Source organism: Strongylocentrotus purpuratus, unplaced genomic scaffold (assembly GCF_000002235.5).
Source record: "Strongylocentrotus purpuratus isolate Spur 01 unplaced genomic scaffold, Spur_5.0 spur5_scaffold_15, whole genome shotgun sequence".
NCBI lineage: Eukaryota > Metazoa > Echinodermata > Echinoidea > Camarodonta > Strongylocentrotidae > Strongylocentrotus > Strongylocentrotus purpuratus.
The window spans coordinates 24,806,512-24,831,627 of NW_022145600.1; the positions used below are offsets into that span (position 1 = coordinate 24,806,512).

The 25,116-nt window shown below is 37.4% G+C and overlaps 1 non-coding gene across 1 annotated transcript; it reads left to right on the forward strand.

The window, feature by feature from the left end:
* The first annotated feature begins 197 nt into the window (after window positions 1–197).
* LOC100888310 lies at window positions 198–23,179 on the forward strand. Its single transcript, XR_004064196.1, has 3 exons — window positions 198–233; window positions 762–835; window positions 20,390–23,179. It is a non-coding gene; the product is annotated as an uncharacterized LOC100888310 (transcript).
* Window positions 23,180–25,116: the final 1,937 nt, after the last annotated feature.

Here is a 25,116-nt window from a genome sequence, read left to right on the forward strand (position 1 = left end):
TTCATGTATTGCCAAAGGACTTCAGTGCCGGGGCAAGGAATTTGAACCCTTAACCTTATGGTTGAAAGTCAACTAAATAAACCACAATTTTAAATTAAACAAGTTTTATTTTCATTTTTTCTTTCTTTCAGGCTCAGACAATGGAAGTCATCCCATCAGACAAAGAAAACGGAGTCAAAACTCCAGTTTGGGATGAATACCAAGAGTTACTGAACAAACACAATGGCTCACAGGTAATGTGCTTGATTTGATTTGATTTTGATTTTGATTTGATATGATTTGATTTTGATTTGATTTTATTTGATATGATGTGATGTGATTGATGTGATGAGTTTTGATTGTATGTGATTTAAGTGATTTGATATGATTTGATTTGATTTGATGTGATTTGATTTGATTTGATTTGATTTTGGAATTTATTCAACTCGATTTGATATGATTTGATTTTGATGTGATTTAATGTGACTTGATGTGATTTGATTTGATTCGATATGATGTGATGTGATTGATGAGATGTGATGAGATTTGATTGTATGTGGCTTGATGTGATTTGATTTGATTTGATTTTGGAATTTATTCAACTCGATTGAATATGATTTGATTTTGATGTGATTTAATGTAACTTGATGTGATTTGATTTGATTTGATTTTTTAAAAAATTTTAATTTGGTTTCTGCGTCATCACTTTTAAAAATACTATATTTACATAAACATTGTTAAAATTGTATCCAACTTCTCTTTTGTTTCTTACAATGCAACAGGTATCCATGGGAACGATAGAGAGGTTTGCGTTCTATGACACGGCCAAGAAAGCTTACGCAGTCATCGCAACAGGGTAAGAATTAATGCGTAGACCTAGGAGATGGCATGATACAGTCAAACCTGTCTATAGCGACCGCCCAAGAAAAAGACAAAAGTAGTCTTTGTAGACAGGTGGTCTTTGTAGACAGGCTCCTTTAGTACACGTTTCAATGAGAAACCATATTGAGGGAGACAAAAAAAGTGATCTTTGTAGACAGGTTCCTTTAGTACATGTTTCAATGAGAAACCATTTTCAAGGGAAACATAAAAAGTGGTCTTTCTAGACGGGTGGTCACTAAAGCAGGGTTGACTGTACATGCTCTTGTGACATTTGCTCCAGGCTTTATTCAATGAAAGATATAGGGTTGGTGTTAAGATTGCTATGGGGATGTATGGATAGGTTATGGTTAGGGTATGGTGTAATTAGGTCAATGGTTAAAGTTTGGAATTCAGCAGCCGTATTGCAGGAGATACTATGATGGCTTTGAGGTGGTAGAACAGATGTCTGGTGACAGGGAGGTCCTTGGTTCAAAACCCAAGTCAATGTACTCATGCCCTAGGTAAGGCATTGATCCTCATTCGTCAAGTCCCTCGGAGCTCGTACTTAAAGCCCCACTGCACTGCTTATAGCTTACAATGCCTAAGTGGTGACCATTGGTCCCCCATGGTCCCCTTTTTCTTGGGTTAATTGAGAGCTGATTTGATGAGATAACCACCGGACAGTGACCATCCAGAGAGGTCTAATCCCTCCTGGCCAAACTAGTTCAGATAGGCTTTAAAGCTGTTGGTCCCATGGTTTTTCACTTAGAAGCATACACATGCTTTCTTAGCAGTCCGGTAAAACAAACCCTCAAACATACATTACAAGTAGAAAGGATCACTTATAAAATGTATTCATATTTCACATATAAAGTGGCATCTTAATTCTAACAATAAGAAAAGATTGCTACTCTATAGAACTCCAGCTTGCCAGTACTTTAAACCATAAACATTTTGAAAATGTCATAGGTCCTCTTTTGGATGGGTTGTAATCACTTCTCCTAATTACTTCTTTTGTTCGTAAAGCCAGCTTTTTTCAGAAATATCGCACGTATTGTAAATAATTTATCAAAAATTGTAATTGGGTCGAGTGAGCAGCTGGATTGAAAGTAATGGTGGGCGTAATGATACCATGCATTGGCCGTATTAGATGGGCTACGATTAGAGTGTGAATCAGTATTTGATCTGTCCCACTTTATTGTAGTATACTCTTAATTGAAAAACTGTCTAGCATTTTGAAATTAGGAGAAAAGAATTTAGGCTGATGCTGATATCTTGGAGTTCAATTTGCAAAGAAGTGACACCACATATTAGTTGGTGTCAACTTTAAAAGGGCATTAAGGTTAGGAATTGAATTATTATTGGAACGGCCCAGTGGGCAGTGAATGGTAAAATACACTAGAGGGAGGGGTTGGGTCATTTGCTTTTAAAGCCTACCTCTCAATGCCAAGAGAAAAACCTTTTTTTTTTCTTCTCATGCCTCATTTGTAGTTCTTGATTTGGACAATTTTAAGGCATGATGAATGAAATTGATGAGGCTTCGGATGTTTAAGCTTGGCTTTGTTTCTAATCTCATTTTGTCTAATGTATTTATGTTTTTTTTTTTTTTTTCGATGTCTTTTACATTTAAGATTTGTCTCATATTCACTTCTTTAAAATAGAACTGCATTGGTCAAATGGCAAACATTAATTGTTGCTAGGTAGGACAACATTATGGCTTTTCCTACCTAGCAGCACAGAATGTGTACAAATCACATTCTCACCATTGAAATACAATTATTTGTTCAAAGGTGAATGAAATCATTTATAACAAAGCACTTAACAAAGATTTGTGCATTAAATTTGATTACATTACAAGTATGGCCCAATTTCATTCTCAAATCATGGGCCTAGTGGTGCTCCTTTTTAGGTCAGATATATCCAATAATTTTTTCCAAATTTTTTCAGGAAGTTTTACAATTCAAATTCCCAAATCTTGTAGTGGATATGCTATGCTGTCCGAAGTGAAAGTTCAGAACTAGAAACTTCACAAAGTTGTTGACCCTAAAAAAAAAAATCAAAAAAAAAAAAAAAAATCTGTAAAGTGGGTTGGTCGGGGGATGGGATGGGATTAATAAAGCAAAAGGAGGCTAATGCTAAATAATACCAGCACAATAAATGGGTTGGTCCACTGGCATTATGAAGTGAACCCTTTGTTGAAGGAACTGGTGAAAGAGGGTAGAAATCTCTACATCCCTCTATTAATACTCTGTGGTTTCTGCTCCCAACGGAGCTCTATAATACCTTGAGGTTTCGTCAATGTGTGTGTCCCAGAGGCAACTTACCCTGAGGAAGAATGAAAGAAAGAGAGGGGAAACTAAACCGGAAGAATTGAGGAGTATTATCCCTTACCCCTCTTCGATCTGTCTCCCTCTTTCTTTGGACTCCTCATCTCTTGGCATAATGATATTAAGGGATTACATCATTATTCACTGTGTGTGGTATTTACAACCATAAATACTATAATCTAAAATTGACACCTTTGTATAACTTGTTACTTGCATGGTATTAAGGGCACAAAACCAACAATGGGTGATTATTTGTGACTTTCAGGGCACAAAGTCATTATATGTATTTCATCATTTAGACTCTAAGTTAATCGATTGATGTATTTTATCATCATTTATTTTCTTTACAAGGCAATTGGATTATTCTACTGTCTGAGATAGCCAGGAGCTTTGCGTGAACATCCATATCTAATGCCATTATGGCAATACGGCATAATTTTGAAGGTGTAATTTAAAAGTAGAAATATCAAAATAAGTTAGAAAATATTTGGTAATTAATAAAAAGAAAATTATTACTTAACTCATTTTAAAAACTGGTGTAGTCAATCATATTTTTTTTTTTGTATTGAAGAATGTACAATATGAGATAACTCTGGTCCACAGCTCGCCACGTGTTAACTCCCTTCGGTGTACCACAGTATATATGATACAACCTACCAGTCAATTTGTGTCATTAATTTTTTTTTTATATATATGTGGGAGTGTTTGAACCTTCTTTGTATCTCCCAATATTGTACCTTATTCAATCGAAAATTAGTTTGGTCACATTAGTTTAACCCTTTCTTTTGGTCGCCATTGTAAACTTCTGTGGTGGTTATATACACCCCACAGAATTTTTATCGTAAAAATATGTAGTTCTGGGTTAGAGAATGAGGAGGAAAAAAGGAAAGTTTTCATAAATCATCATCGTACTCTGGAAGTCTTCAGAGAATAGTCAACAGATGATCCGAAACAGGAGCAAGTGAGCGGAAACTGGGGGGAAGAAATAAATTAGATAGGGTGATGAAAGGGTGGAATAGCTGTAAAATTGTGGCCCACCTCGTAGTAAATTTTTTTTTTGGGGGGGGGGGGGGGGGCTCCAAAATCTGCAAACTGGTTATTTTCCATAAGTTCAAGTTTGGTGTAGGATATTACATTAAAGGTACTGTGTCCCTTTTGCAGCCAACCTCAAATGCTGTAGAACTTTGCAGGAATTATGAATATGTCATGTATGTCCTATCTGTGAAATTTAAACGTTAGCAGTGTCCTCATATTCAAATTATGCAAGGAAACCCGTTTACTTGCTAGACTTCACTGTCAGACACTATTGAGTGACTGACTGGCTTTTTTTGTTCTTTGGTAATAACATACATGAAAAGAGTTGTAAAGGGTACATGAGCATTTGTCTACATCAATAACCCACTTCTTGTGATGGCCAAGATTAAACTGATTGAATCTTTACGCAGCATAAAACGTATGACCATTCGGTACAATTGTCTGAAAATCAAGACTATTACTTTTGGGCTCTATAGCCCTAAAGTCGATACGACAACTAATAGTCGTTATTTTCCCACTTGAAGACATTTTCAAGCCCCACCTTTTTTAGGGAAGTTCTAAATTAGTATTATCGTTCCAATACAGTTGGAATTTAACCTTTTCATTTTTTTGGCCTGCAAATGGGACATAGTACCTTTAAACATGATCCCAGAGACTTTCAAGCAATCAACTAAAGGGCTATTCAGTACTCCAATGTATTGCCCGAAGAAATCAAGTGATATAAAAAATTAAAAAAAATCAGAGAAACAGAATTGGGAAAGTTTGAAATATATCTGACAAATAATAAGAAGTTATGAATAGGGAAAGTTTGAGAAATATCTGATAAATAATTTTAAAAAATTATGAATAGGAAAATTTTGAAATAAATCTGATAAAAATTAAGAAGTTCTGAATAGGGTAAGGTTGAAATATATTTGATAAATAATAAGAAGTAATGAATGTTTGAAATATGAGATCGCTACAGCTTTGCAAATCTCAAATTAGCAATTTTCTCAATGGTATGTGACATAATCCCCCTGTCCACACACAACATTTTCCGTGATTAGCTATACCGTTTCGTGATAGTGATACCGTTTCGCGATAGTTTTACGATGAAATTGTGTGTGTGGACGCTCACTAACGATACGTCGTATAACGAAACTAGTCTAACGAAACGCAGGTTTGGGCATCGTTTCGAACTGAAACTCAATAAAGAATCACGCCTAATCACGCCTAATCACGGAAAATGTTGTGTGTGGACAGGGGGAGTGTAACTAGTGTAACTAACTGGGCGGGGCTTAACGTGACCTCGAGCGAAAGGAGACCAGACCTCTCATTTTTGCTTCCATTTCATGACCGCAGAAGCAAACTGTGCACCTATACAACATTTCGCTGTAGAGTTTCAGGATTACTTTCTTCAGTGTGTGGACATCCTTGAATTTTTACGATGATTATTTATACGACGTTTCTTGTGTGTGGACACTCTGAAATTTATACGATGATTCTTTATACGACGTTTCGTTATAGAGTTTCGGGATAAATTGTTTTGTGTGTGGACACGCTGTCTGATTTGTCTGCTTTCTTTTAATAGAGAAGTTTGCTATCAAGGTTGGATTTCCCTTTAATTTGTTTGTACTTACTGATAAAGTAAAGCATGGATATTGGCAGATGATGCATTGACAGTATTGAAAATCTTTCCCTTTTGTGATATGAAAAATATTCATATTGTACTGAAAAATGAAAATACCACCATGCTTTTTCTACCGTTTCTCATAATTCTAGATACGTAGATATTTTTATGTTCTTGACAGCGTAACCAAACAAACAGCAAAAATTATCATTTCATGAAGTTGAATGGATCATTTTGATCTCGATTGTGCTAGGCTCAGCATTTGTTATTCAATCTCTGCTTCTGCCCGCTCTGCGGTTCCAATCCCGATGCGACGACTGTGGTCTGGGGAAAGTCGAGGGTGGGGGATGGGGTGGTTGGGCATCGTCTTTTAGGGGGATATTATTTACAATGCCCCACTCTGCTTCCAATCTCCGATGGGTGTTTTGCCGTGTTGTGTGCGTGGTTGGTATCCCTAGGGGACTTATGGCCACAGTGCGCAGTAGACTGTGTGTAAAGGGCAATTACCCGCTGGGGAAATCTCAATGAAGTGTCGTAAATAATGTTACTCTTTCTCTTACATTACTCTTAAAGGCATCTCTTTATTCTTAAGTTATTCCCGGACATGATGCAGAATCGGTCCACATCGTTTATAAATGAAAATAAAAACTACCTGGAAAAAAAATCTCAAAATAGAAGTTTAAAAATAAGTACACTATTCTTGAGTGCAAGCATTTCGTATTAAAGTTACTGATGAAGTCCTGATAAATGGGGGGGGGGGGGGGGGGGGGGGGGGGAAGGGGGGGAGCAAAATTCTTGTTTTATTCATTAGTGATAATTTGAAAAATTATTTTTCGAGTAGGGGTCATATTTTAGGATACTAGTAAACAAGAATATGTTGATTTAGTGTATATATTTTTTTTTAAATGCTGAATACATAGTTTCTTTTGAGATGCATGTAGATAATGGGGATTGTCTGTATTAAATTTGTGTATCTTCATTTTGCGCAAAATGGATTCTCTTTTCTTGGTATACTCCGACAATTGTGAATAGAGTATCCAGACCACTATTAATAACATGTATTAATTATGACATGTAGAAAATCAATGTGTAAGTCCATCGTACCCTTCCGAAATAATTAACAAAGAGGGCAGCATTAACTGAAAATACATGACCAATATTTTCAGCAAATCATTATTGACAATGAAAGCAACACTTTCCCTTCGGATATTTTTGAAAGCTATTTTTCCATTAAGATTTAAATATTTCCCAACCACATAAAGCCAACCACGCACTATATTGGACTGCGATTCGAATTTGATAGAATTTGCAATAGAATTTGATATAAAAATTAAAACTTGTAAAATCTAAATGATTGACAAGCCAACTCCGAGTGTGAGTAACCGTCGGTGGGGGCCTTGCTATTTTGATTTTCCCTAGTGCTCTTGAAATCTTAAATGTTTCACTGGGCCTGTCCTCATCTGCTCGAGTTGGCCAAATAGCCTGCTATTTCTGATTGAGTAATTAGCCCAATCATGCAATAGCGTGCTATTTGGCAAGTGAAGACGCAAATAGCGGGCCATTTGCTCAGGAAATCTTCTCAAGATATCTTGGCCAGTTAGCAAAATAGCCCACTATTTGTCTGGTCCGTCTTCAACAGCCCGAATAGAGCCGCGAACATTGAACATTGAACATTTCTCAAGCTCAAAAAAACTTGAGCTGATGAAGACGTGATTTGTAATTTCTGGCAGATTTCCCGAAATAGAAATAGCGGACAATTTCTCCAACTCGAGCTGATGAAGACAGGCCTACTGTCTCGTTCAATCATGGGAATGATTTTATATCTTTTTAACAATATATATATATATATATATATATATATATATATATATATAGATCATGTATTGTTATTGATATGTTTTCTCTTTAATGAATGTTATGGAGGAGATGTTGTGGTATATTGTCGATAATTTGCAAAATGTGAAACTTGTCGAGGCATAATACTAATGTTTATTAATGTGAAAATGTAACTTTTTATAATCATCCTGGAGGATTAATGATACAATTGTATTTTCGACAAAGAGGATTTTCACAATTTTACGATCACTCAGTGAATAACATAAACAGATAGCAAAAATAGCAATATGGTTTGAAATTGAATTCTGAATGAGCGGAAGAACGTTTTGTAATTGACATTTCTGAATGGATGATTATTCGAAAGGTTGCAGCCTTTTTCTACCCTACCTTCGTTATAATTTCACTGATGTTCCAATCAAATAGGAGGATTAAAGAGGGATTAGGCTGGTGTGTGCGCCCTTACGCACTGGGATTAGTACAGTAGCCCTCTTAATCCACACTATTCTATTTGACCTTCATCTTAGGATTATCTTCAAGGTCATATTGGTTGTAATATGATCTGCGTGTGTAAAAATGATAGTCTGATTGACGCAGACCCTACTGATATTTCAGGACCTTTTGAGGGTGTTTTTTTGTTTATAGTAGGGGTGGCGCATAGGGTACAAGCAAATTTGGGGAACTGGTACTTTCTACATATAATTCCAGCAAATGTTAATCTTTAAAAAATTGCTTTATTTAAAAAAAAAAAAGAATCATATTTTTCTTAGTTTTTTTCCCCCTGTAAATTAAGCTGTGTAGCGACAACTTCAACTATGTATGATTTTTGTTTTTTTGTTTGTAATTACTTTTTCCTGAAGCAATGCTCCAAATTCAACTGGAGAAATGTGCTTGATACAATACAATGGGCACAAAACCAGGAAGAATTTCAGGAACTCTTAACAGATATGTGCCTCTACTTTCCAGTTACATGCACATTTTTTCCTCAGTATCTAAGACATAATGCCCATGTACCAGTGAGAATATGCATGCTTGTGGGGTGCTTATTTCAACATCCTTATTTTTTGACCCAGATCTTGATGAATAAAGCAAAGAATTTCAGTAAATGTAACAGATATGAGCCATGACTTACCAAGCAAAGATTTTCTTCAGTACGGTAGAGCTGGAATGTACATGTATGTGTTTGTGTGTTGGTTGGGGTGGAGCTAGGTGGGGTGGATCGAGGCAGAGAAAAAGGGCATTTCACTCACTGTTCCCATTACTTTTAACCCCGGATCTTTAGCAGTATAAGAGTTTGTTTGTAAACAGTTTTTCAACATTCTCCTAGCTGTTCAACTTGAATCTTGACAGGGAGTAAACAAGAAGTTGATAAAAAGGATTGATATGAGACCGGGCCTGCTTCAGTGAATGACGTCATGACCCACATCTGTGATGCCTCATTCTTATAGGATGCTGGAAGCTACCGTAAAAAAAAAAAAATTAACTGCCATTGCAAAGTAAACATATTTTACTTGTAAATTGATTGGAGATGGACGCGAAAGAAGTAACTGTTCAAATTAAGGCCCCTAAGGCCTAAGCATACCGGTACTTACATTTACTAAGCATAATATATTTGTCTTTACGTCTTTTGGATGGTGACGTTAAAGGTCGGTCCCCAGGCGTAAATAATCATCTCTGATTTATTGATTGATACACGTCTGTAAAAACCCAATTACACACACACACACACACACACACACACGTAATAATGAATTATAATGATAGTTAATGATGATAATTATGGTAATAATGATAATTATTTAACAGTGATGATGATGATATTGATAATTATGATAATGGTATAAAATATGTATATACATTAATCATGAAGATAATCAAAATGATACTAATAGAGATGATAATGGTAAAAAGATAAATAAATGATAATAATAAGATGACGATGATGATGATTGAGGATGAGGATAAAGATGATGATGATAATGATTTTAACTTCAGTTAACACATGTATTGGGGTTTTCCATGACATGTTTGAACAGGGCATAATCTTCCAACGGAAAAAAAGAAATGCTTTCCTTTTCTTTCTCTTTCTTTTTTCTTTGTCGTGTAATTTCCAGAATATCTACTGTTTCAGTTGCTGTCATGCTACAACAATGCTGTCAATATGTTTATGTGCATACTAGGCCTACATATATCACTTGGAATAGTTTAAAGACAAAGTTGAACAGTGGTCAGAGTGGAGATTAAAATGTTTAAACTATGACGATGCCGTATGAACATTGCTATTAGAATACTCTATCACGGGTTGAATGAAACTGCTAAAGGGCAGTCATGAGAACGCCCAAGATTATATGTGTTGTTGATTATCCTTTCTCTCTGGTTAGTTGTCACTTGTCAAATGCTTGTTCTGGATATTGTGAATTTTGAAAGAGCAACGGATGAAAAGTACTTTTCTTATCGACTCCTTGTCAGATATCACCCCCACAGATTGTCTAATACTAATAGCTTTGCAGATTGTGGCAGTATAACATACATATTACATGTATCCTAAGGGCTGTGAAGTACCGGCGTGGATCAGAACGCTCTTACAACAGTTTATCGGGATTAGCCCACGAATTCCTCCTTCTGACGTTCCTACTTGTCTCATCATATCTCGCTGATGTATTCTGCATTTTTTATGCGAAGCTGTCTGACTCCTTTTATGCCTGTGCCCAAAGTTTGAAGAGCTTCGATCTCTAGAACACCAACTTTGAAGTCTTGAGCAGCCTATAACTTTGATTAGCTAGCTAAGTACTTTTAATCAGCCCTTTTAAACACCCAAGGTATGTGAAAGATTGATACAATTATTATGTGATCACCTACTAAACGCCTGGCAATGCAGGTAAATGAGTCTTGAATGGTCTAAATGCTCAGCTCCATCTTACCTCTTACCCCCCCCCCCCCCTCCCCTCCTGAATTATCAGACACTGATGGTTTTCATGTTGTTGTTTTTTTCCAGATTTGTAAATGGTAGTTTAAAAAACAAATTCAAATTGTTTTTTCTGCATTGTAAATGGGCCTATCGTGAAGATTTGAAAGAACTTACTAGAGCTCATTAAACAGGTCTCTAGATTAAGTTCAGTTATCTCCCTTTATGTCATTAAGAAGTGAAACAAACCATAAATTGTGCTGTATTATAGCTTGTGGTAGTATAGACTGCTATCTATCAATTAAATTCAAAGAAATCCAACAAAAAGTTTTTAGGGGGCTTACAGTATATATGCCAAAACTGTACAGAAGCTTAAACAGCAATACAATTAAATCATCAACCCAAGTGCATGCTTCTGGGATAATTAATGTGACTGGTATTCCATCAGTATTACAAATGAGGAAATGTGTCAAGTGGCGGATCCAGAATTTTGAAGAAAAGAAAGAGGGGGAAAATTCAGAAAGAAATTTCTGACAAGCACACAATAATGGGTCACCACTTTTTCAAAAAGAGAGGACATTTTTGGTGTAATGTACTTCAGGTATACCCCTTGGGTTTAAAAGGGGGGGGGCATGTGCTGGTTGTGCCACCCCCTCCCCCTTCTACTTTGGCAAGTGGATGTGACCTCTTTGGGTAAAACCATGTCACAGAGCAAGCTAGCATACAGTATTCCATAACTTTGGCAGACCTGTGTATAAGGTTAACCAACACCCCATGACATTTGTGGGTCACCGGCTTTCTTCATCAATCCTGCCTACTCACGCTTATCGTTTGTGGATGACGCAAGTTCTAGTTCGTTGCAGAACTGCAAAACTTTCTTCAGTGGGAAAGCACTAGCTGCTATCAAGTTTGTAAACATGGAACATCAGGGGATTAATTGAAATAATGATGATGTGAAGGAAAGGGTTGTTATTTGGCTTTTTATGTACCGGTAATGTGTATGGGAATCTTTAATTCATATCTTGCTCAAGGTTTTGTCCTGTTCCTGTTCTTTTTCCCTCTTCCTCCTTCTTTACTTTTCCTTTCTTTCCTTTTTTTTCCTTTTCCTCTCTTTCCTTTTCCTCTTCCCTTTCTTTCTTTTTTTCTCCCCTATCTATACTCCTCTTTCTTTCTTTCTTTCTTTCTTTCTTTCTTTCTTTGTTTTTTCTCTCTCTCATACCTATACTCTTCCTCTTTCTCTCTTTACCCTCTGCTCCTCCGCCTCTTTATATTTCTTATTCTTTGTCTTCCTCCTTCTCCTCTTCCATCTATTACTTCTTCCTTCCATCCAACTCCTCTATTTTACTTTCTCTCTCTCTCTCTTCCACTCTATCTGCCTCTCTTATCTTTATCCTTATCCTTTTTCTTATTCCCCCCACCCTCCTCTTTCTCTCTCTCTCTCTTTCTCTCTCTCTCTCTTCTCTCTCTCTCTCTTTCTCTTTTTGCTCTCACGCCCTCTCACTCTCCTCTCCCCGTTTTAATTTTTTTTACTTACATAAATGCTGAGATCATTTCTGCGAAAATTTCAATATATTGGTTATTGAGAACAATCCACTTGTTACTGTAGCCATATTTAGCTTTCACTGCTTACCTGTTACCTTCTATGGTTATTGTATTACTTCTTTAAGTTTTTAGGATGACTTTTTCTCTGAAACCGGTATCGAAATCTGAAGTGTTTTGGCAAAAGACTGTCATCATCTATTTTACACCAAATTTTACTTGCGATACCACTTTCACACTTGATGAAATTCAGTAGCATATGACCCAGGTGCACCCATTGAAATTCTGTAGTATGAAATCTGCCCCTGATGAAAACACTGCTTCAAATTTGAGTCAAAATTATCCAAAACTGATAAACCAGTGTCACTTGTGATTCACTTATTTCTAAAATATGAAATTTTCACGAAATTTAAACAAATTGCAAAGTTTGCAGAACAGTTCATGTGCACAGATGTTTCTGAGTTTTATTGCAGTAGTTTCTGTAGTCTGAAACTAGGTTGGTAGAGAAAAATTAATCAGGATAAGAGTCCACCTCTAAATACCCATAGATTTCTTTCCTGGTGAATAATTGAGTGGACAACTGATAATTTGAGTATGAAAGGGGTGCTAGTTCCAGAGTGGAGTATAAATAGAAGCCGGTCATCACCGTCCTGTTAGCTTCATTCATTAAGGGGTCCCATCTTGATACATGGGTTAACCGAGAAAACGTAATGAAAAGGGTCGCCGTGAATGTCACTTTATTCTCAGAATTTGACTCTTTAGTAGTATATAGAGGAGTTTCATTTCATCGTAAAGTGAATAGGTCAGGATTAGGGCTCCACATGAAAAATTTCAAATGGGATCCAGAGTGCAGTTTCTATAATGGTTTTGTATGCCTGGCTCTGATTAAGATTATTTTTTTTTCGGGGGGGGGGGGGGGGGGCATTTGGGGGTCCCATTGTTTGATAGTGTCCAGCCATCGATACTTTGCTTTACAATCATTGCTTGCGGTTTGATGCAATGCTCTAAACTGATAAGATGATGGTTTCATCTTTCTTTTTCTTTCTTTATGAACATGTATACAATCAATTTTATACTATTATCTATCGGTGGTAAATAGGCGCTGCAAGTACTTGAAGTGTTTGTTTATGATACTGTGTCTGTGATTAAAGAGTTACATGTACATATACACGTAGGCTAAGAGCTCAATGTTGTAAAGAATATGTTTTTCGCAGGGACCTGTGAAGTTGTAAACTTTTATGCCAAAAGTACAAGAAAACTTTATAAATAGATAAAATGTTGGTGTAAATGTATTGTCAAGGAACTTTCGTATGGTATTCAGAATATTCAGCAGATGAAACTTTCTTTCCTTCAAGAGAAATTCAGAGCATTATCCCATGAATTCAATGTGTCCCATTTAATATAAATTACATTGAGAGAGCAGAAAAGGCTTTTACATCAGCAGACATTTTTAAAGTTACAGTAAATGATTTCATACTATATCCAACTGGTTTAATACACAGCTGTATCACTAATATTAACGCTGAGGTGAAAATGACATTGTGCAATACTGACCTTGGGATAGTCCAGTTTGTACAGGTTTTTCTCTCTCTATTGACCCAAAATTCACTCCATGAATCATGCCCCAAAATCACATGCTTAGGAAGTTATCGAAAATTGAGGATTTTATGACTTTTGCTATTCTTTGTCTCCAGTTTGTGGTTTTCCTCGTCAGCTGCGGCCCATTTATTATTCTAACCCTTAAACGTCTATTGTATGAACTGTCAAGTGTATAGGAATGTTAGGTAAACACTTGTATCATCCTGTCCGATTTATCTCTGACTCATCCAAAGCACAATGACAGCTAGCCCAGCACTACCTGAATTATTAGTTCATCATCATTATCTGCCCAAATATGATTATGGAATGGGACAAAGAAAGGGGTTTCCTCAGATTCAAATTGGGAAAGATATGAGTAATGCCATAATTAACCCAACATGAAACCCAAAATGTAAGATTTGTGGTCTTTTTTTTTGTGAATGGAGGCCATGGAGAAATGACGTTGTGTTTGACAAGGAAGTACTATCAACATCTGAATGTAATATTTTTGACATGTCATGACTCAAATTAGAAGATAGGGACAGATGTTTGAAAATTTATTTCTTGTTTTTGTTTTGTTATATATGTTTGATATGTAATTGTATATTTAGTTTCTGTTAATTCATTTTATGTACTAAGTTGTTGTGCTCTCGCTCTCTCTCTCTCTCTCTCTCTCCTCTCTGTCTCTCTCTCTCTCTCACACACACACACACACACACTCCTTCTCTCTCTCTCTCTCTTTCTCTCCTCCCCCCCCCCTCTCTCTCTCTCTCTCTCACACACACTCTCTCTCTGTAAAAGATACAATCCGACCATCCCCTTTCCCCCCAAAAAACAAAAAACAAAAAACAACAACAACAACAACAACATTGCTTAGATATGACTTTCGATATTAAGCAATTGTAACAGTAAACAATAAGTCATATCTGTACTGAAGTAAAAAAGGGAAATCTTATATGCAGTTCATGTCTGCAATTATGTTTATATGTAAACAAGCATAGAAGGACCATGCTCCATTGTACAACAATAGAACAGGGTGAATGCAACAACTATAAAAGTAGTTGTGGAGAATGTGGTTTTTCACATGATTAACTTTTGGGTTTTGATTGGCGCTTACTTTTTTTATGGGTTCAAATTTTTAAATTCTTAGTCTATTCATTGCAGATTAAAAATAACTTCTGGGTTTAATGACCAATGTATGGGAATCTTTAATTCATCTCTTGCTTATGTTTTTATCCTATTCCTGTTCTTTTCCCCCTTTTTTGATTTTCTTTCCTTTTCCTTTTCCTTTTCTTTCTTTTTTTCTCCCCTATCTCTACTCCTTTTTTTCCTGGTTTTTCACATGATTAACTGCAGGGTTTTAATTGTCGCTTACTTTTTTATGAGTTTAAATGTTTCAATTTTAGTCTATTCATTGTAGATTAAAAATAACTTCTGGGTTTCAATGACCTGTTAATTGTTACGAGTCCAAATGTTTATATTTGTAGTCAATTCATTGTGGAGTAAAAAACAACTTCTAGGTTTCAATGGTCGCCTAATTCTTACGAGTCCAAATGTTTATATTTAAGTCGATTCTTTGAAGAGTAAAATGCAAATGGTCAGTTGATTATGGATGAAGAGATTGAAAAGGATGTGGTAAATAGTATGAAGTATGAATTGTTCAGGGAATTTTTGTTTTAATGGAGGAGGTGGGAGTAGGGGTGGGGGGGGGGGCATTCAGCCGGTGCCCATCTTTCAAACCAAACTTACACATTCCAGGTGCATAACCATGACAAAACGTTACCCCTTGCACCAGAAGAATGTGATACAGATAAAATTTAATATTTTTTTTGTATTTTCTTCTGATTACCAAACAATCGATTGAATCCCAGCGCACCCCCCCCCCCCCCCCTCTGCTTTACAATTCAGGGGCAGATCCCGGATCTCAGATCTGTCCCGTAATTGAGTTTTATGACCAGACATTTGGCTTTCAGATGTTAATTTACCATTAGGTATAATCAAACGACCAAATCTAAATGTTTGCATACATGGTTTTCATATTTGTTTTATTACATCCCACCCATGTGATGATTATGATACATTTCATTTTCCCCAAGTTATTTTTATACTCTATTTTTAATTATTCATATTTATTGAACTATTGCACAGTCTATAAATAGTGTGACCATTTAGTGTATCGATCACTCTCATATAGGCTAGAATAATTTCATTGGTGTAGATCAAAAGAAAATGTAAAACAATTAGCAAATTAATCTATACCTGAATATTACAATAGGTAACAAAACAAATTGAGAACATAAATACAGATAGATCTTGGAAACAAGTTTAAGACTTTTGATCACACAATGCAGCTATATGTCCATGTCAAAAGTTTGGGGACATGCTGAAAGTCATCTCCCTCGTAACTCGTAAGTACTATGGCTTACTACAGGTATTTTCCCTTAATGTGATATATCCTGAAACAATTGCTACCTGATGCAATAGTATGGCTCTGTTCCACATCAAATCTCATAATCCTGGAGGTTAGAATTGAGCAAACCTCCATCTCCCACCCTGACCACAGCAGGGTACATGCATTGCCAATTTGACTTATGCGGGGAACCGTGGTGATTAGCCGTTTAGCGACGCAAACATTTGGTTGGCAGATTCCCGTGTTTTGAAATAGCATGATGGAAAAAGTAGGTGTGATGGAAAATTTTGAGATTTTTAAGAGGTACTTGTGATGACATGTATTTTCTCTGCCTAACTCTGTGTTTCAAACTTTCCATGTTTAAATTTCTGTTTTATTTTTTTCTATTCCCTGCCCTTTTCCCCCATTTAGGTTATATACATCTTTCTCTTCCTTTCTCTCTCTCTCTCTCTCTCTCCTTCTTTCTATCTTTCTCTCTCTTTCTTTCTTTCTTTCTCTTAATCTCTCTTTCTTTGTATCTTCTCTTTCTTTATATCATCTTACTTCTTAATAATAACAATAATAATGTTTATGTTTATGACCTTTTCTCTCTCTCTCTCTCTCTCTTTCCTTCTTTCTATCTTTCCCCTCTTTCTGTCTTTATTTCTCTTACTGGTACTTGTTAATAATAATAATGATAACAACAAATTACAAAGATATAGAGTTTTCATAATATACAATAGTAAAGCTATGGTCACAAATCAGAGCGGCGACCGACCGATTAGTAGCCTGCTCGGTCACTGCTGAAATTTAGGCATCGCCCAGCAATTAGATCGGTGCCCGGGCAGCGACCGCCCAGTGAGCAGGCGCCGCCCAAATTTTAACTCCGCGCTAAAACTTCAGCAGCGACCGAGCGATGCCAAAAAATCGAGCGGTGCCTGGGCGGCCGCCGCTCGGTGGCCGGGCAGCCGCCAGGCAGAATTGGTTGAAAACTCGCCGCTCGGCCGCCGAGCAGGCTACTTTTGGGTAATGTGACCATAGCATTAGATAAGTAAGAAAATACGAGTAGATCTAGATCTACTGGAAAGCAATTCTGAAAAGTTGAGTTTTTATGTCCTTTTTTCCCTTTCATCTTCAACTTTTATTCTCTTTCTCTCTCGCTCTCTCGCTCTCTCTCTCTCTCTCTCTCTCTGACTCTTCAATCATGCTGTTCAGAATCTCTGTCTGTGCTCTGTTAACTGTATGGTTATCAACAAAACATTTAGGTTAGTCCCTAAGACTTCAACTTTTAAAATGGGGTCATCGTAATAGATGCCTTTTGGTTGGAGTCAACCTCAAAGCCAACGTCACGATTGAAAAGAGATCACAGTACAAAGACCTGTCTTGAATTGCAGTATCATAGCCTGGGGGAGGAAGGGGGGAGAGGGAGTTAATGGGACTTGACCCCTGACCCTGACTGACCTTGCATGACCCCGCTGTAGTGTGCAAGTTATTGTTTGTAATTACAGGAGTAAGTGACATATCACAACATGCCTTTGGGGTGTACATAAAGGAAGCTCCTGTTGCCTTCTGGATTAGTCTTTTGCATCAACCCTTTTCCATCATGAACAATTCAAACAAAACTTAAGAAATTCATGTAAATTGAGAATGAATAATGTGGTAATCCATTCTTTGCCTTTTGTTTGCTTTATAAAATTGCGTAGGCCAGTAATTTTTTAATACAGTAGGGGTGTCGTGGTCCAATGGATATGTCACCAAACAGTCCTTTGGCAAGACTTTTGTTTACATTTACCACTTTCCAAAGTTTTTAAGTGCTATACAAATATGACTATTATTATTATTATTATTATACACTGTTGGTATGTGTTGTGTCACATCCCGTCACATGGATCCTCTTTCCCTTGATGAATTTAATATTTCAATTTGAAAGCTATTGGGAGTGTATTTAGATAGAGAAACTATGCAGGGCAAACTCTGTTGAAGATATGGGGGAGGAGGGACTTTCATTACTTTTAACTTTTCCAATATATTTTGGGACATCATTATGAAAGTGGGTTCTGGTAGTGAAACTACGCACAATACACCACAGTGATGGGGAACCTTTAGAGAGCAATTAGACAATTTAAAGAGGAGGGGACCTCAGGCTCAGGAAAGAGGTTGAATGGAGGCACTTGTGAAACAATTTTGTAATGAGAGGGAGAGAGAGAGAGAGAGAGAGAGAGAGAGAGGGAGGGAAAGAGAGAGAAAAGGAAAGAGATAGACAGAGAAAGAGAGAAAAAAAAAGAGAAAGAAAGAGAAAGATAAAGAGAGAAAGAAAGAGAGAGAGAAAGAGAGAGAAAGAGAGAGAGAGAGAGAGAGAGAGAGAGAGAGGGAGATAGAAAAAGAGAGAGAGGAGAGAGAATAGAGATCAAAGACCTGGGGGAAAAGTTACCCCTGTTCTGTTGAAAAGCGGGACATGCTCTGTCGTGACAGTCGCAGGAGGGGGTGTGATTGACTGGGAGGAGGGTCGAAAGTTTGTTTGGTTCCGACTGGCGTGTCGTCGTCGGCAGTGTCGCCGCCATCAAATCTAAACCATCTTGACTCCTCGATCCTCCCACTGACAGGCAACACAATCCCTTACTCACATCTTGCGGACCCAACACCATAATGGCACTTTGTTTGGCGGAGCAGGGAGCGGGTGGCAAGGCGGCCGGGCCACCCTACCCCGACCGCCCCAGATACAAGTATCACTTGTTCGCCCATTGACATCCTAGAAGATGAAATCTAATTAGATTAGCCGATGGAAGTAAGGGATATTTAATGGGATTATTTTCCCAAAGTTTTTTCATAGATGAGGTAATGTTTTCATTAGGGGTACCGGTAGCAAGTGCAGACGGTGGGAAAAGATTTGGCCTTTGCCAGCTAGCTAGGACAGGGACGTACAATGGATTGATTGAATAGTGGAGCTCAAAGATTGCTTTCATTATGAAGTAGAATTGAAACTATTGTGAGGATTAAGAATGATTGTTTGCAATCACAGCGCCTCTTATTTATCAAGTCTAGTTTTTCTCCTTGGCCAATGCCCTTGTCATATGATCGTAAGCGGACAGAGCCAAGTTCAATTAAAGGGAAGAGCTTCGGGGTATAGGGTTTATTCATTTGACTCTCATTCAGGAAGTTTAAGGTTCAAAGCCCTGCAACATGTGTATCCTTAGTCAGTCGAGGCAATGTGTTTGTAGTTGGTTTACTCAACCCAGGTGTTCAGTGGGTACCTGGTAGGATTTGTTCCTTGAAAGGCACTGTGTTGTGATACAAGACTGCCAGAGATAACCAAGACTTTGGAAACGCAACATGGTGTAACATCGAGATGTGTTAGCAAAGATTATTTTCATTATAGTTTTTATTATTGTTATTAGTAGAGGAATCATCAGTCCTTTGGGGTGAGGATCGAGTACTGAATAAAAATTTGTTGTATTTTATATCATCTGTGTATGATTAGCCTAAAACTTTGATTTTAATATGATTTTGTAAAGAGAGTACTGATGATGTCAATAATGTTTATACAGTGCACTGCAATATCATACCACACCATACCAGACCTCACAAGACGATATGATACCACACTACCACACCACACCATACCACCACACCAATGCTATACCACTCCACACATTACCACATCATGCCATACCATAATACACTATGCCATACTGTACAAGATCACACTGTTAAACCAAGCCACACCACACTATACCACACCATACTTACCACACCTTACCACACCATACCTTACCATACCATACCATAGCACACCAAAAAATACCATACCATGCCACACCCAATCACACCATACCCTACTATACTGCACCTCACAGTACCGTACCACACAATACCATACCACACCATACCTCACCATAACACAGCATACCTCACCATACCTCACCATACCTCACCGCACCTCACCACACCACACCACACCACACCACACCACACCACACCATACCTCACCACACCATACCACACCAAACCTCACCATACCACACCAAACCTCACCATACCACACCACACCACACCACACCACACCACACCACACCACACCACACCACACCACACCACACCATACCTCACCACACCATACCTCACCGCACCATACTTCACCATACTACACCACAACATACCACGGCGTACTTTACCTTACCATACCACAGCATACTTTATAGTACCATACCATACCACACCTCACTACATTACCCCGCAACATTCCATGCCACACCTTGTATCATACCTTAGAACCAGACAATGCCCATCCAATAACCATGTCTTCTCTTTCTCTCTCTCTCTCTCTCTACACACAGGGAGACTGCAATCTACGGCAACATCATCTTGACCAAGGGAAACACGTTCAACTAGGGGGCAAGCTGTCAGGATTCACCCCGCCCCAAAACTCCGGTCCCCTCTTCCACACCCCTGCAGTGTTCTCAAGGGCATCCATCCCCTGGGGCGACAGACGAGGCACCAATCATGCAGTTTTCCCTACCAAGTGGGTCCTTAGGAGTTGGCAGCTTTTCTCTGTGCTGCTGTGCAGATGTAGTGTATGTATAGCTCTGTTCACACGTGGTTTTAAACTTCAAGTTTGCGAAGGCTGAAAGTTTTAAATGACATGGAATCACACAGGACCGAAAAAATGAATGTTCAAAGTTTTAAACGAGTTGAGCAAGCTTTCCTTGTATCTAAATGTGCAAGCCGGTGAAATCTCAAAGTTCTATGCACTGCAGAAAACTTCAAGTAAAAACCCCAATTGCTCATGTTTTATAACCTCAATTCAACTTAATGTTTTGAAACAATGACTGCATCCCCACGGCCCTTGACTACGAGATAACCTCAAAGTTTAAAAAACTAGGTGCTAAACTTCAGTGCATGGAATCTCTTGTGTGAACATGACTTATGTATTTAATGGGTAGGATTAAATAATTGAATCCTCAAGTAATACCTCTGTAATGGGTAATGACAGAACATAGAGGGCTGGGTGACCCAGGCAATGAAACATCGGTGAAGGGAAATTTGAAGCGGAGTAGCCGTGAGAAAAATGATAATACTAATTTGGGACCAAGTATTTTGTAAACACAGATGGTTGCAGCGGAAAAAAGTGTTGCTAAAATCATTGGAACACTGCCAGGTTAGAATTGCATGGCCAATTGCACCATCCATGACTTGGCAACATAATGGTATGTGGTTAAATACTGATCGTGCAAGAAAAAAATTGCTTTGTGATAAAAAGAAATTATCCAGAAGTTATGTGGAATGTTTAAATATGTAGTAAACAAATGTAATCGTGAATTATGATGTTTTAAACAATCAAAATGATAGAAAATTGATTTTAGTGAAAATTTAAAAAATGGTTAGAGCACTGCACAGGAATATGGGTATACGGGACTCCACACGTTTAACTACATGAATACCTAAGCTTTATTAGAATACAAGGGTACTTCAATACTCCAGAGCAATCTTCATCACTTGAAATTATACTATGACGTTCATCCACATAGGAATTTTTTAAAGAAACAAGAAAGGTACTTATTTTCTTTTTACCCATGTCTGAATTCAACCTCTTAAATTTTGCCTGGAGAAAGCAAGAATTCATGGATAAAAGAAACTTAACATTGAAGAATATGTTGGGTGTAAGCAAATTCTATTAACTTCTTATAATTTTAAATTGAAATACTTGTATAAGAGTGCTTGAGATACTGTATGGCATGGCATGTGGGCACGGAGAGGGACTGCGTAACTGATCACTTGTGCTTTCACGTTGCTGTACAAGTATGTCGACTGTGACGTAATTATCCTCTCAAGGTACAAAATAACATATCTTGCTATTGTAAAGATGTTGTAAAAGAAAGAAATTTAACAATGAAGAAAATGTTGTGTTCCAAGCAAATTCTATTGATTTCTTATACCGGTAATTTTAGATTGAAGTACTTGTATAAGAGTGCCTGAGATACTGTATGGAAAAACATGTGGGCACGAAGAAGGACTGCGTAACTGATCACATGTGCATCCGCATAGGAATTTTTAAAAAATAACCAAGAAAGGTACTAATTTTATTTTTTACCTTTATCTGAATTCAACCTCTTAAATTTTGCTCCAAGCAATTTCAATTTATTTCTTATAATTTTAAATTGAAATACTTGTATAAGAGTGTTTGAGATACTATATGGCAAAACATGTGGGCACGGAGAAGGACTGCGTAACTGATCACATGTGCTATCACGTTACTGTACAAGTATGTCGACTGCGACGTAATTATCCTCTCAAGGTACAAAATAACATATCTTGCTATTTTCTTGATTAAGTACTTTTACAGACATGGTTGAAAGACAAGGAGATGTCATCAATGAAAGAAACCCAGCGTACGAAAGTCGTCAAGCATAAATACTTGACTTTGCAAGTGTTCTTGGTGTATCCCTCTTATGAAACGAACAACCCACGTCCAATTTTCTCATCACATATTGGTCAAATAATTTGATCAATGGTTGATGTGTGTATCTCAGTTTTTCACAGTCTTAGGATATAAAAGCATTCATGACTGGAAAGTGAATGTTTATGATTATTAGATTGATATGATATGTGATTGAGATGGATTATTTGTTTTAAAAAATATATTGTAAAAGGTGACTAGAAAGCCAACTTGAAGGGTCTTTTTAATGTGACATTGACTGCTGAGAAAACAAAAATTGATTACTTATTTTCATAACTATGTCAAGAAATCTAAAGTAATCTCTATTTTTATATTACATGAATAATGGGAATGTGTGATATTTATAGTAGATTTATGTTTTGTAATGAAATCACACATAAATTGATGATGGCCATTCTCTCTTGAAGGGTTTTCTCTTAGAATTCAGCTGAGTATCTATCATGTGACTGCATTAATTGTAAAAGAAACTGTGTGGAAGTAATGGTGAGAGGTCGATGATGTAGTACATACAATTACATATACATAAAACGAATAGATATTGACTTGATTGTGCTGAAAAAAATGCTTTTAAACCATTTATGGCATTCTATCATTCTATCGTAATTCCATTTTTTTTACACCTCATGTATTTTGAAGAAATAATTGATTAAAACATGTTAACTAAAAAATAGCCTCAATAGATTTAAAATGCCATATTTGTACATTGTATTTTGAAAATTTGTATTACCGTAAATCTCCGTGTATAAGACGCACTTTTTTGCCGCCGAAAAAAATCAAAGCCGGGGGTGCGTCTTATACACTGGTGCGTCTTATACACAGAGATTTACGGTAATCAAAGGTAATGAATTATATGATAATTCAGAATGTATGGGTGTGGATTGGATTTCTTTTGATATTGGGAGGATTACCGGTATGTGTGGGCCGATTTTAATTATAACATACAGAGAATAAGAACATTACTTGTGTAACCAGGGTTTGCGTGGCGGTCACTGTCCTACACCCCCATGAATACAGGTATGTTACTATTAATCCAAGTTGGTATAACTAGATTCCTTTACTGGCTTTCGTGATATGCATAATAATAATAATCCTTGCTTATATAGCGCCTAACACTTACTTTATCAGAAGTCTCTAAGCGCTCTACAATAATGCAGCATAATTACCCTGGCTTTAGCAGTGCAGCTGTTACGCGCGCTGCGTTTCAAGGAATAAATTCCTACCATTATGTTCATCCTGTTTTTTAATAGTTCTTTGGTGTAAACATGACCTATATAGAGGTAATGGTGACCCCCACAGACAATTCAAATTACAAGAAAAGTATATAATTATAAGAGAACTCCACTTAAACCTTAACTCAAGCCAATGCCTCTTGATAGCTCAGGCAACATTCGCTCTATATGGTCAGTTTCCTGCACTAAAGGGATTCTTAACCTCAACCCTTGACCCAATACTTGACCTTTAACCTAACCTAAAACTCAATGATAATCCGAACTTGGAGCCTAGTTGTATGACACACGCTGTTGTGACAATCATTCCATGCTCAAATTTCTGCTCTAACCAAAATCCGAACTTCGACCCTTGACCAATCACTTCACCTAAACCTGACTTTAAATCTGTACTATACCTACAACCCAATTTCAACTCTAACCTGGCGTTATATCTTTGACAAAATAATGCCCAGAATAAATGTCTGATCACTCTATTGATGAAATAGATCCTATAATTATACCGGTGACGTTCGCTCCAGGCTTTATTTTGTCAAAGGAACAAGTTAAAGGTTAGAGTTAAGGTCGAATTGGGTTGCACGTTTGGTTTAGGGTTAGGTAAAGTGTTTCCTCCAGTGTCGAAGCTAAGAATTCATGCAGGATTCGTGTAGGATATTGACCGCTGAGCACTTATTGTGTTGTATAGAACCTCTATGCCACCATCGTCTTGCCCTTCTCAGCTTAGCTCAGCTTAGCCAAGCACACCTCAAAAGTTATCATCTGGGTCTTACCCGTAAACCAAACACCAAGCCCTGGCCTGGGAGTGAGTTTGGACAACCGCAGTTGGGTCTCTTTATTATGCCATCCATTGGCGCATTAGTCCCTGGCTCCAGCGCTCTGTGTCTGACTTATGTAGGTCAACGACACTCCATCTTACCCCAATCGAGATGGTCTTCTCAATCCCCCAACAAGATGGCTGTGGACATGAGAGTGATATTTAGGTCTTGAGATTCATTGTCGTCTCCACCCCCCCCCCCCCTCCAAATCCCCATGATGATTTTTTTTCTTCTGTTGTCTTTGTTTTTTGTCTTTATAAATCTAATACACTGTACTTCATTCATTGCGACTTCATTGTCTTCCTCAACAGGATGGCTGCATGCATTAGAGATTTGTGAATTGTCGGCCTCGAATCTCCTTGGTATGTCTTCAGATTGACTACCCCTGCTCCCCCTCACATTTTGGGATTTTTGTTTCTCTCTGCTTTTGTCTTTGTGAAATTCACTCTTCCTTGCAGCTTGATGTGAGAAAAGACATCATGAATCAACTTACGCCGCCGTTTCCTATTTGGAAATTGGATTGTTTGGGGTTTACTGCTTATCTCTAGCTATCCTACTACTAACTC